At 44.1% G+C, this 12,430-nt stretch overlaps 1 non-coding gene across 1 annotated transcript; it reads right to left on the reverse strand.

Moving 5' to 3' along the window:
- Positions 1-4,102: 4,102 nt before the first annotated feature.
- Positions 4,103-4,221, reverse strand: LOC138362130 (5S ribosomal RNA). The gene has a single exon (XR_011227429.1). It is a non-coding gene; the product is annotated as a 5S ribosomal RNA (ribosomal RNA).
- Positions 4,222-12,430: the final 8,209 nt, after the last annotated feature.

Genomic DNA, 12,430 nt, shown 5'->3' on the forward strand with positions numbered 1-12,430 from the left:
TCGGTCCTCTGGCTTAATCTGTTAAGTTAGGAGATGACATTTTAAATTAACCGTTTTCTTGACATTTTCAAACCTAAGAGGGTGGCCTGCATAGTAATCCTAATGTGGAACATAACAATGAATCTCTAATCTCTAGAAAAAAGATACCGAGTGCTTATATGTGTTGAGAGAGAGAGAGAGAGAGAGAGAGAGAGAGAGAGAGAGAGAGAGAGAGAGAGAGAGAGAGAGAGAGAGAGAGAGAGAGAGAGAGAGAGAGACACAGACAGACAGACAGACAGACAGACAGACAGACAGACAAGACAGACAGACAGACAGACAGACAGACAGACAGACAGACAGACAGACAGACAGAGACTGAGAGAGAGAAACACACACAGACAGTTTCATAAATATTCTCATTTTATAGCTATTTGCTTTCAGTGACAGAGGTTTTTGTTATAATAGTATTGGTGTCTAACACTCACAATCTCTTTAGAAATTAAAGTGTGGCTCCAATGGAGCCGAGTTTGTTGGTTTGAGGCCAAGCCACCACCACAGGGCAGTAAGTAAGCCGTTTACTTGGAGGAGGTGTACTTGGTGACGGCCTTAGTGCCCTCAGAGACGGCGTGCTTGGCCAGTTCTCCGGGCAACAGGAGCCTTACAGCCGTCTGGATCTCCCGACTGGTAATGGTGGAACGCTTGTTGTAGTGGGCCAGGCGAGAAGCCTCGGCGGCGATGCGCTCGAAGATGTCGTTCACGAACGAGTTCATGATCGACATGGCTTTGGAAGAGATACCAGTGTCGGGGTGGACCTGCTTCAGCACTTTGTAGATGTAGATGCTGTAGCTCTCCTTCCTCCTGCGCTTCTTTTTCTTATCGCCCTTGGCAATGGCCTTCTGGGCCTTTCCGGCCTTCTTGGCAGCCTTTCCAGATGCCTTGGGTGGCATGATGATGCTCGTGCTGGCTGGCGTTGCGATACAATAATGAACTTTTGCGCGAGTCGAGCTTTCCTTTTATATCCCGCTCGCGACTCAGCTCAGAGCGGGTCGCGTGGCGGAGCGCGCTGATTGGTCAGTGGCGGACTCCCTTGATCCTGAGCGGGGTATATAACACGAAGCTCGATCTGCGGGCCGGCATTAAAACACCACAAACCCACAACAGCAGCAGCAATGTCAGGACGCGGCAAGGGAGGCAAAGTGAAGGGCAAGTCAAAGTCTCGCTCCAGCAGGGCCGGACTTCAGTTCCCCGTGGGCAGAATTCACCGTCTGCTGCGTAAGGGCAACTACGCCGAACGCGTCGGTGCTGGCGCTCCTGTCTACCTGGCAGCCGTCATGGAATACCTCGCTGCCGAAGTTCTCGAGCTCGCCGGTAACGCCGCACGTGACAACAAGAAGACCCGTATCATCCCACGTCACTTGCAGTTGGCCATCCGCAACGACGAAGAACTCAACAAACTTCTGTCTGGCGTAACCATTGCACAGGGAGGTGTTCTTCCAAACATTCAGGCAGTTCTTTTGCCAAAGAAGACAGAGAAGAAGTAAGCACTTCTGCCACCCACCGCGACAAATACCATAACCAGGCTCCATCCGGAGCCACACACACTTTAATAGAGAGATTCAAGTAGACAATCAACTTTCAAACATTAATAATAACATTTATATTGATTTCATTTGGAATGTGTACATAACAAACAAACAAAACAAAATTATAGGGGATATTCAGCATCACTTGGAATATTAACCAATCATATAAATCCAATATATATTTTATATTTTACTTTAAGCGAGGAATTCATATTCTATCCATTTTTAATCATACAAATGAACAAAAGCAATTCTTCACTAGACGTAATGAATGAATAAATGATCAAGGTTTTAATGTGTTTCATGAATATATATATATATATATATATATATATATATATATATATATATATATATAATATATATATTATATATATATATATATAATACTTGTGAACCAGAATATGTTTGAGCAGCAGCGATCGTGCCTGCCATTGGCCGAAGTGCAACAATTCAAATAATTTAAAGGGCCTGCTCGGGTATATAAGAGAGGCTGGGAGACTGGGGCCGGTGGTGGGTGATGGGTGATGAGTGATGGTGTGGTGTGGTGTGGTGTTGTTAAGAGTTGATTTACGGCCAGCCAGCCAGCCAGCCAGCCAGCCAGCTGCAGCCAAGGCAGGGCAGGGCAAGGCAAGGCAAGGCAAGGCAAGGCAAGGCAAGGCAAGGCAAGGCAAGGCAAGGCAAGGCAAGGCAGGCAGGCAGGCAGGCAGGCAGGCAGCCAGGCAGCCAGGCAGCCAGACAGGCAGCAGGCAGGCAGGCAGGCAGGCAGGCAGGCAGGCACAGGCAGGCAGGCAGGCAGGCAGGCAGGCAGGCAGGCAGGCAGCCAGGCAGGCAGGCAGGCAGGCAGGCAGGCAGGGCAGGCAGGCAGGCAGGCAGGCAGCCAGGCAGCAGCCAGCCAGCCAGCCAGCCAGCCAGCCAGCCAGCCAGCCAGCCAGCCAGCCAGCCAGCCAGCCAGCCAGCCAGCCAGCCCTCCCACTTTGTATTTATATGCATTCAATTTATATTCAAACATTATATATGTTAAGGGCCTTGTTTTAGTGTTTATTTTAAAAATGACAAACATCGAGTCATTTTACCAGTCCTTTAGCGTTAACGGTGATGCATTTTAAAACTGAACATAAATCGCCTTTTCTGGATATATCAAATATCGAATCCGCTTAATGTGCCTACAATTCAATCATTCAAAAAATACATAATTTACATCAAGCCTTTTCATAGAACAGACAATAAGATTTGTACATGCAAAAAAAAAAAAAAATCCTTTAAGTTATCAATACAATGTGAGAAAACTTTACTTTTATAACTAAAGTTGCACAATTATACCAACTCTATGGTGGCTGGGTTGTAAGGTGTGTGGCTGGTGTTTTGGAAGTCGCGAGTTCAAACGACCCAATGGGAATAATACTTTTTTTTTTTTGCCATACAATCTTCCTAATACTATTATGTAGGTTTGTGTGTGTTTTTTTATTCATTCTTTGGTTTTATAGATGACATACATATTGACTCCTTTTACCGGTCCTTAATTAGGCTCTGGGGAAGCAATGGTGGTGGTGGTGGTGGTGGTGGTGGTGCATTTAAAACTAAACCAAAAATCACCAGTTCTGGACGCGTCAAATATCATATCCGCTTAATGTGTCTACAACCTAATTACTTAAAACTACACTATTTAATTCATTCATATCATGTGCATATTGGTCATTATGCTCATACAACCGACATCAAAATTTATTTTCATTATTAGAATCATACATTTCATCAAGTAATACAGATACAAAGAGATTTTCTTTCTGAGAAGACCGTTAGTATTGGCTTGCAGGCAGGCAGGCAGGCAGGCATTTGAGGGTTATTATTTCGCCTGTTGATTGGGGGGAGGGTTGATGTGTTAGGGGGTTTTCGGTTAGATGTGGTGGTGGTGATTGGTGGTGGTGATTGGTGGTGATTGGTGGTGATTGGTGGTGGTGGTGGTGGTGGTGGTGGTAGTAGGTGGGAGTTGGGGGTGGGGGGGGGGGGGGGGGGAAGGGGAGGGGAATGATGGTCTGTGGATTCCTTCTCCGTACCCTTTACATATAAGCAAAAATATGCCTTCTTGTGGGTATAGAAACATTAACACAAATTATATCAGTAACTGATATTGTAGCCTTTTAAACAGAAAAGATTTGTACATACAAATACTTTTTAATTATCATTTATTTGTGGAAATGGCATTTACGTCATTAAATTGATACCTCAGCATCAAGCTAGTGTCCTGCAGCAGTGGTCCAGTGGTAAAGTGTATATAAGTGATGCGTATTCTTGGAGTTGCGAGTTCAAACCCGGATTAAGCTATATATATATATATATACAACATGTTTTGTTTTGGTTGTTTGTTTTTGTATAAAGCCTCACACAATATCTATATTAAGCGAGTTTGTTTTAAACATGACATACATATTAATTCATTTTACCAGGCCTTATTCCACACAACTCCGTGAATTTCCCGTGGAGCCAGCCATTCAAACAAAAACAAACGAAACAAAACAAAACAAAACAAAAAACATTATTGCCAACAGCATTTGGTGTTCCCAGGCGGTCACCCATCCAAGTACTAACCAAACCCAACGTTGCTTAACTTCGCTGATCGGACGAGAAGCGGTGTTCTCAACGTGGTATGGCCGTTGGCATGAGACTGCCTACACATTGTGGCTAATAACCAACTCTTTTAAGTCATCGCGGCAGGATACGGACCTGCTTGTGGTGTCTTAATGGTAATTGTATCCTAACATATTTTTGTCTCCTTGGCATGGATATTTAACATCGTTTATTCAGTCTTGGGTTTATGTTCTTTCGCCATTTACAGACATTTTACATCTACCTACTTCCTCAGCCTGCCCTGCCAATTTCTAATGAATTTGTGGATTTTCTTTTGTAATACAAACATGTGTGTGCTCATCTGCTCTTCAGTTTTTATGATATTTGTCTCATCTGTCCTGCTTTATGATACTTTTACAAAGAACATGAACAAATGCTTCTATTTTAGAGAAGATATGGGATCCAGGTTTCGGAGCCGTAAAACCAACCGTCGTGATTGGTGGACGAGTTGCCAGGTTGCAGCTTCTGTACCGTGCCGGCACATAAATAGGTTCGGCTCAAGCGGCGGCAGCATCATTCCCCCGTGACTGTCTGAGCGTCTCTCATCACCTTGGTTGGTTCATCATCATCATGGTAGAAGCAAAGCCTACCAAGAAGGCTGCGGCTGCTGCTGCTGTGGTGGCCACCACCAGGAAACCTCGCGTCCAGGTTGCTCACCCGAAAACTAGTCAAATGGTTCTAGCCGCGGTCGCAGCACTCAAAGACCGTAAGGGCTCGTCTCTACAAGCAATCAAGAAGTACGTTGTTGCCAACAACAAAGTCGAGGCTGCCAAGATCGCCATTTACATCCGAAGATTTCTCAAGAAAGCAGTGGCTGACGGCATTCTTGTTCAGACCAAGGGAAGTGGAGCTAGTGGATCATTCAAGCTGGCCGTAGCAGAGAAGAGGGCCGTTCTAACTCCCAAGAAAGCCACCACAACCAAGAAACCATCTACAGCAGCAAAGAAGGCCGTGGTAACTCCCAAGAAAGCCGCCACAAGCAACAAACCACCTACAGCCTTGAAAAAGAAGCAGCAGCAGCAGCAGCAGCTTGTTGTTGGGAACAAAAAGCCCAAAATAAAGAGAGCTTCAAAATCTCCCAAACCACCCAAGGCAAAGAAAGCTGTCAAAAAAACAACAAAGGCAAAATAAACGACGACATGCAAGCAGCATGAATACACATGACAATAAACATCCAGGCCTCCCCCCTCAGTGGAGGGGCCTCATATGATTCCAAAAAAGAGTTTAGTTTTGTAGACAAATAAATCATTACTTTTGGGGTAGATTTACTCTGTATATTATATATATATATATATATATATATATATATATATATATATATATATATATATATATATATATATATATATATAATATACATCTATATTATATATATATATATATATATATATATATATATTATATATATATATAATATATATACATCTATATTATATATATATATAATATACATATATATTATATATATATATATATTATATATATATATATATATATATATATATACATGGGTGAGGTGATATGGTACCAAAGTTTTGGGTAAGGTGATTGACATTTACACAAGATAAAACACGAACCAATGGGAATAAAAACATAAGAATGGAAGTAACTGCAGAAGGCCTATTGGCCCATAACACAAGCACTTCCTCTTGATGCTTCTATATTGGTTCAGAGTCTTGAAGCTATAATAATAATAATATATATATATATATATATATATATATATATATATATATATATATATATATATATATATATACACACAAAACTAAATAGTCTTGTTAGACAAATTGCCCCTATTAGAGGCAAGTTGACTAACAAGCCGAATGACTGGCAATTGTTTTGAATTTGAGTTAAATCTAACATAGAAATGTAATCAAACCTAACCTAACCTATGCTAACCCAAGCTAAGCTAACCTAACCTAACCTAAGCTAACCCAAGCTAAGCTAAGCTAACCTAACCTAAGCTAAGCTAACCTAACCTAACCCAGCAATTCATGATCTTAATATAATACTGTTAATTGGATAAACCAATTTGGAAAGAAATGTTCGAAAATAACAAAATTAACTGTGCTTGTTAGGAAAATTGGGCCTTGCATACTTGTCCCAATAGTGTGGTTCTCGCTTTTAGGTACGACATAAACGTATACCTAAGTTGAGAGAGAAAAAGATTCTCACTCAAACATGCATATCGATTGCCAGTCCTGAATTCTGGGTAGATATTCGTGTCCTCCCTTTTCATTTACCATCATTTGGATACTATCAAAACAGCTCTGAGAAGGATAAAATGAATAAAACGGGTAGCTCACTCATGTAAAAAGGAAGAGTTGGGAAAGATCTCTCTCTCTCTCTCTCCCCCTCACACCCCCCCCCCCCCCCCACCATGATCCTGCTCTGCTAGTATATAACGTAACAAACCTTCCCCCCCCCCCCCCCAATCAGAGTCCCTTTAAGCATGCGAGGATAAAAAATAGATTTCATAAGACCCAATGTGCTAGCTGATATCAAAACAATTTATGTTATCGTCTATTAAGCCCTTCAGTAAAAAAGTATAGGGACCTAATTAGGTCCCGTTTTGAGGTGGTGGTGGGTGGAATCGATGGATTAGCCAAGCTCTTATCCGCCGAATCCGTAGAGGGTACGACCCTGGCGCTTCAGAGCGTACACCACGTCCATGGCAGTGACGGTCTTCCTCTTGGCGTGTTCCGTGTAGGTTACAGCATCACGGATGACGTTCTCGAGGAACACCTTCAGGACGCCACGGGTCTCTTCGTAGATGAGACCCGAAATACGCTTGACGCCGCCACGACGAGCTAAGCGACGAATAGCGGGCTTGGTGATGCCCTGGATGTTGTCACGTAGCACCTTACGATGACGCTTGGCGCCACCCTTTCCGAGTCCCTTGCCTCCCTTGCCGCGTCCAGTCATGGTGTTGTAGTTGTGTGAATCGAATTGACGAATGCCCGCACGATTTCCCGACTATATCCCATCAAGCGGACGTACTAGTAGCATTGCAACTCCTGCCTGCCCTTACTTTACGCTTGTGGTCGAATAGACACGGCTTTCTCACAACGCTTTCAAAACTGCAGTTGCCTACTCGTCTGTTTCACGTCCCTGTGAAATGACTTTTGCACAAATCCAAAAAATAGAGCAAAATCAGCGATAATAGTGATTGAGGTGAGCCGCCTGTTGGCTGCAGCCAGAGGAAGGAGGGGAGGGGCAACGGGGTGACGTAGGCGAGTCGAGCAGCCAATGGCGCTCGAGCAAGCGCCTCGAGACGGCGTATATAAGCAAAAATTTTTCGGCGCCGGCCATCACAAACCACAGTTGTTCACCATGGCTCGCACCAAGCAGACTGCTCGCAAGTCCACGGGAGGCAAGGCTCCTCGTAAGCAGCTGGCCACCAAGGCAGCACGCAAGTCTGCTCCTGCCACAGGGGGTGTGAAGAAGCCTCACCGTTACAGGCCCGGAACGGTCGCCCTGCGTGAGATCCGTCGTTACCAGAAGAGCACCGAGTTGCTCATCAGGAAACTTCCCTTCCAGCGTCTGGTGCGCGAGATTGCCCAGGACTTCAAGACCGATCTTCGCTTCCAGTCGTCTGCCGTCATGGCTTTACAGGAGGCATCCGAGGCTTACCTGGTCGGTCTCTTCGAGGACACTAACCTCTGTGCCATCCACGCCAAGCGTGTCACCATCATGCCAAAGGACATTCAGCTTGCTCGCCGTATCCGTGGAGAGCGTGCATAAGCTAAATCGACCACCCTAGTATACACCAAACTCGGCCCTTCTCAGGGCCAAAATATCCTTCTAAGGAGATTTCAGACATTCCTAGCATCAGTCATATGAATTAACCTTCATCTACACATATAATAAATAATAAATAAATAAATAAACAAATACACTAATTTAGGTGTCATACATACACGTGATATCAATAAATCAAGTCATTTGTAGTACAACCTGTTCTCTTACAAACAAAACGCCGTCGCTTTTCGCTCTTATGCACTGTCAAGGATCACCCACCCCCCCCACCCCCCCAAAATAAAAATTGTCATACTGTACTAGAAATAAAAGCAGCTTGTATAAGTGACATACTGTCCAGTCCTGTTTTATTCTGTTTTCGGTCCTCTGGCTTAATCTGTTAAGTTAGGAGATGACATTTTAAATTAACCGTTTTCTTGACATTTTCAAACCTAAGAGGGTGGCCTGCATAGTAATCCTAATGTGGAACATAACAATGAATCTCTAATCTCTAGAAAAAAGATACCGAGTGCTTATATGTGTTGAGAGAGAGAGAGAGAGAGAGAGAGAGAGAGAGAGAGAGAGAGAGAGAGAGAGAGAGAGAGAGAGAGAGAGAGAGAGAGAGAGAGAGAGAGACACAGACAGACAGACAGACAGACAGACAGACAGACACAACAGACAGACAGACAGACAGACAGACAGACAGACAGACAGACAGACAGACAGAGACTGAGAGAGAGAAACACACACAGACAGTTTCATAAATATTCTCATTTTATAGCTATTTGCTTTCAGTGACAGAGGTTTTTGTTATAATAGTATTGGTGTCTAACACTCACAATCTCTTTAGAAATTAAAGTGTGGCTCCAATGGAGCCGAGTTTGTTGGTTTGAGGCCAAGCCACCACCACAGGGCAGTAAGTAAGCCGTTTACTTGGAGGAGGTGTACTTGGTGACGGCCTTAGTGCCCTCAGAGACGGCGTGCTTGGCCAGTTCTCCGGGCAACAGGAGCCTTACAGCCGTCTGGATCTCCCGACTGGTAATGGTGGAACGCTTGTTGTAGTGGGCCAGGCGAGAAGCCTCGGCGGCGATGCGCTCGAAGATGTCGTTCACGAACGAGTTCATGATCGACATGGCTTTGGAAGAGATACCAGTGTCGGGGTGGACCTGCTTCAGCACTTTGTAGATGTAGATGCTGTAGCTCTCCTTCCTCCTGCGCTTCTTTTTCTTATCGCCCTTGGCAATGGCCTTCTGGGCCTTTCCGGCCTTCTTGGCAGCCTTTCCAGATGCCTTGGGTGGCATGATGATGCTCGTGCTGGCTGGCGTTGCGATACAATAATGAACTTTTGCGCGAGTCGAGCTTTCCTTTTATATCCCGCTCGCGACTCAGCTCAGAGCGGGTCGCGTGGCGGAGCGCGCTGATTGGTCAGTGGCGGACTCCCTTGATCCTGAGCGGGGTATATAACACGAAGCTCGATCTGCGGGCCGGCATTAAAACACCACAAACCCACAACAGCAGCAGCAATGTCAGGACGCGGCAAGGGAGGCAAAGTGAAGGGCAAGTCAAAGTCTCGCTCCAGCAGGGCCGGACTTCAGTTCCCCGTGGGCAGAATTCACCGTCTGCTGCGTAAGGGCAACTACGCCGAACGCGTCGGTGCTGGCGCTCCTGTCTACCTGGCAGCCGTCATGGAATACCTCGCTGCCGAAGTTCTCGAGCTCGCCGGTAACGCCGCACGTGACAACAAGAAGACCCGTATCATCCCACGTCACTTGCAGTTGGCCATCCGCAACGACGAAGAACTCAACAAACTTCTGTCTGGCGTAACCATTGCACAGGGAGGTGTTCTTCCAAACATTCAGGCAGTTCTTTTGCCAAAGAAGACAGAGAAGAAGTAAGCACTTCTGCCACCCACCGCGACAAATACCATAACCAGGCTCCATCCGGAGCCACACACACTTTAATAGAGAGATTCAAGTAGACAATCAACTTTCAAACATTAATAATAACATTTATATTGATTTCATTTGGAATGTGTACATAACAAACAAACAAAACAAAATTATAGGGGATATTCAGCATCACTTGGAATATTAACCAATCATATAAATCCAATATATATTTTATATTTTACTTTAAGCGAGGAATTCATATTCTATCCATTTTTAATCATACAAATGAACAAAAGCAATTCTTCACTAGACGTAATGAATGAATAAATGATCAAGGTTTTAATGTGTTTCATGAATATATATATATATATATATATATATATATATATATATATATATATATATTATATATATATATATATATATATTAATACTTGTGAACCAGAATATGTTTGAGCAGCAGCGATCGTGCCTGCCATTGGCCGAAGTGCAACAATTCAAATAATTTAAAGGGCCTGCTCGGGTATATAAGAGAGGCTGGGAGACTGGGGCCGGTGGTGGGTGATGGGTGATGAGTGATGGTGTGGTGTGGTGTGGTGTTGTTAAGAGTTGATTTACGGCCAGCCAGCCAGCCAGCCAGCCAGCCAGCTGCAGCCAAGGCAGGGCAGGGCAAGGCAAGGCAAGGCAAGGCAAGGCAAGGCAAGGCAAGGCAAGGCAAGGCAAGGCAAGGCAAGGCAAGGCAAGGCAGGCAGGCAGGCAGGCAGGCAGCCAGGCAGCCAGGCAGCCAGACAGGCAGGCAGGCAGGCAGGCAGGCAGGCAGGCAGGCAGGCAGGCAGGCAGGCAGGCAGGCAGGCAGGCAGGCAGGCAGGCAGGCAGCGGCAGGCAGCAGGCAGGCAGGCAGGCAGGCAGGCAGGCAGGCAGGCAGGCAGGCAGGCAGCAGCAGCCAGGCAGCCAGCCAGCCAGCCAGCCAGCCAGCCAGCCAGCCAGCCAGCCAGCCAGCCAGCCAGCCAGCCAGCCAGCCAGCCAGCCACTCCCACTTTGTATTTATATGCATTCAATTTATATTCAAACATTATATATGTTAAGGGCCTTGTTTTAGTGTTTATTTTAAAAATGACAAACATCGAGTCATTTTACCAGTCCTTTAGCGTTAACGGTGATGCATTTTAAAACTGAACATAAATCGCCTTTTCTGGATATATCAAATATCGAATCCGCTTAATGTGCCTACAATTCAATCATTCAAAAAATACATAATTTACATCAAGCCTTTTCATAGAACAGACAATAAGATTTGTACATGCAAAAAAAAAAAAAAATCCTTTAAGTTATCAATACAATGTGAGAAAACTTTACTTTTATAACTAAAGTTGCACAATTATACCAACTCTATGGTGGCTGGGTTGTAAGGTGTGTGGCTGGTGTTTTGGAAGTCGCGAGTTCAAACGACCCAATGGGAATAATACTTTTTTTTTTTTGCCATACAATCTTCCTAATACTATTATGTAGGTTTGTGTGTGTTTTTTTATTCATTCTTTGGTTTTATAGATGACATACATATTGACTCCTTTTACCGGTCCTTAATTAGGCTCTGGGGAAGCAATGGTGGTGGTGGTGGTGGTGGTGGTGGTGCATTTAAAACTAAACCAAAAATCACCAGTTCTGGACGCGTCAAATATCATATCCGCTTAATGTGTCTACAACCTAATTACTTAAAACTACACTATTTAATTCATTCATATCATGTGCATATTGGTCATTATGCTCATACAACCGACATCAAAATTTATTTTCATTATTAGAATCATACATTTCATCAAGTAATACAGATACAAAGAGATTTTCTTTCTGAGAAGACCGTTAGTATTGGCTTGCAGGCAGGCAGGCAGGCAGGCATTTGAGGGTTATTATTTCGCCTGTTGATTGGGGGGAGGGTTGATGTGTTAGGGGGTTTTCGGTTAGATGTGGTGGTGGTGATTGGTGGTGGTGATTGGTGGTGATTGGTGGTGATTGGTGGTGGTGGTGGTGGTGGTGGTGGTAGTAGGTGGGAGTTGGGGGTGGGGGGGGGGTTTTTCTTCTTTTGGATGGAAGGGAGGGAATGATGGTCTGTGGATTCCTTCTCCGTACCCTTTACATATAAGCAAAAATATGCCTTCTTGTGGGTATAGAAACATTAACACAAATTATATCAGTAACTGATATTGTAGCCTTTTAAACAGAAAAGATTTGTACATACAAATACTTTTTAATTATCATTTATTTGTGGAAATGGCATTTACGTCATTAAATTGATACCTCAGCATCAAGCTAGTGTCCTGCAGCAGTGGTCCAGTGGTAAAGTGTATATAAGTGATGCGTATTCTTGGAGTTGCGAGTTCAAACCCGGATTAAGCTATATATATATATATATACAACATGTTTTGTTTTGGTTGTTTGTTTTTGTATAAAGCCTCACACAATATCTATATTAAGCGAGTTTGTTTTAAACATGACATACATATTAATTCATTTTACCAGGCCTTATTCCACACAACTCCGTGAATTTCCCGTGGAGCCAGCCATTCAAACAAAAACAAACGAAACAAAACAAAACAAAACAAAAAACATTAT

Source organism: Procambarus clarkii, unplaced genomic scaffold (assembly GCF_040958095.1).
Source record: "Procambarus clarkii isolate CNS0578487 unplaced genomic scaffold, FALCON_Pclarkii_2.0 HiC_scaffold_1264, whole genome shotgun sequence".
Lineage (NCBI taxonomy): Eukaryota > Metazoa > Arthropoda > Malacostraca > Decapoda > Cambaridae > Procambarus > Procambarus clarkii.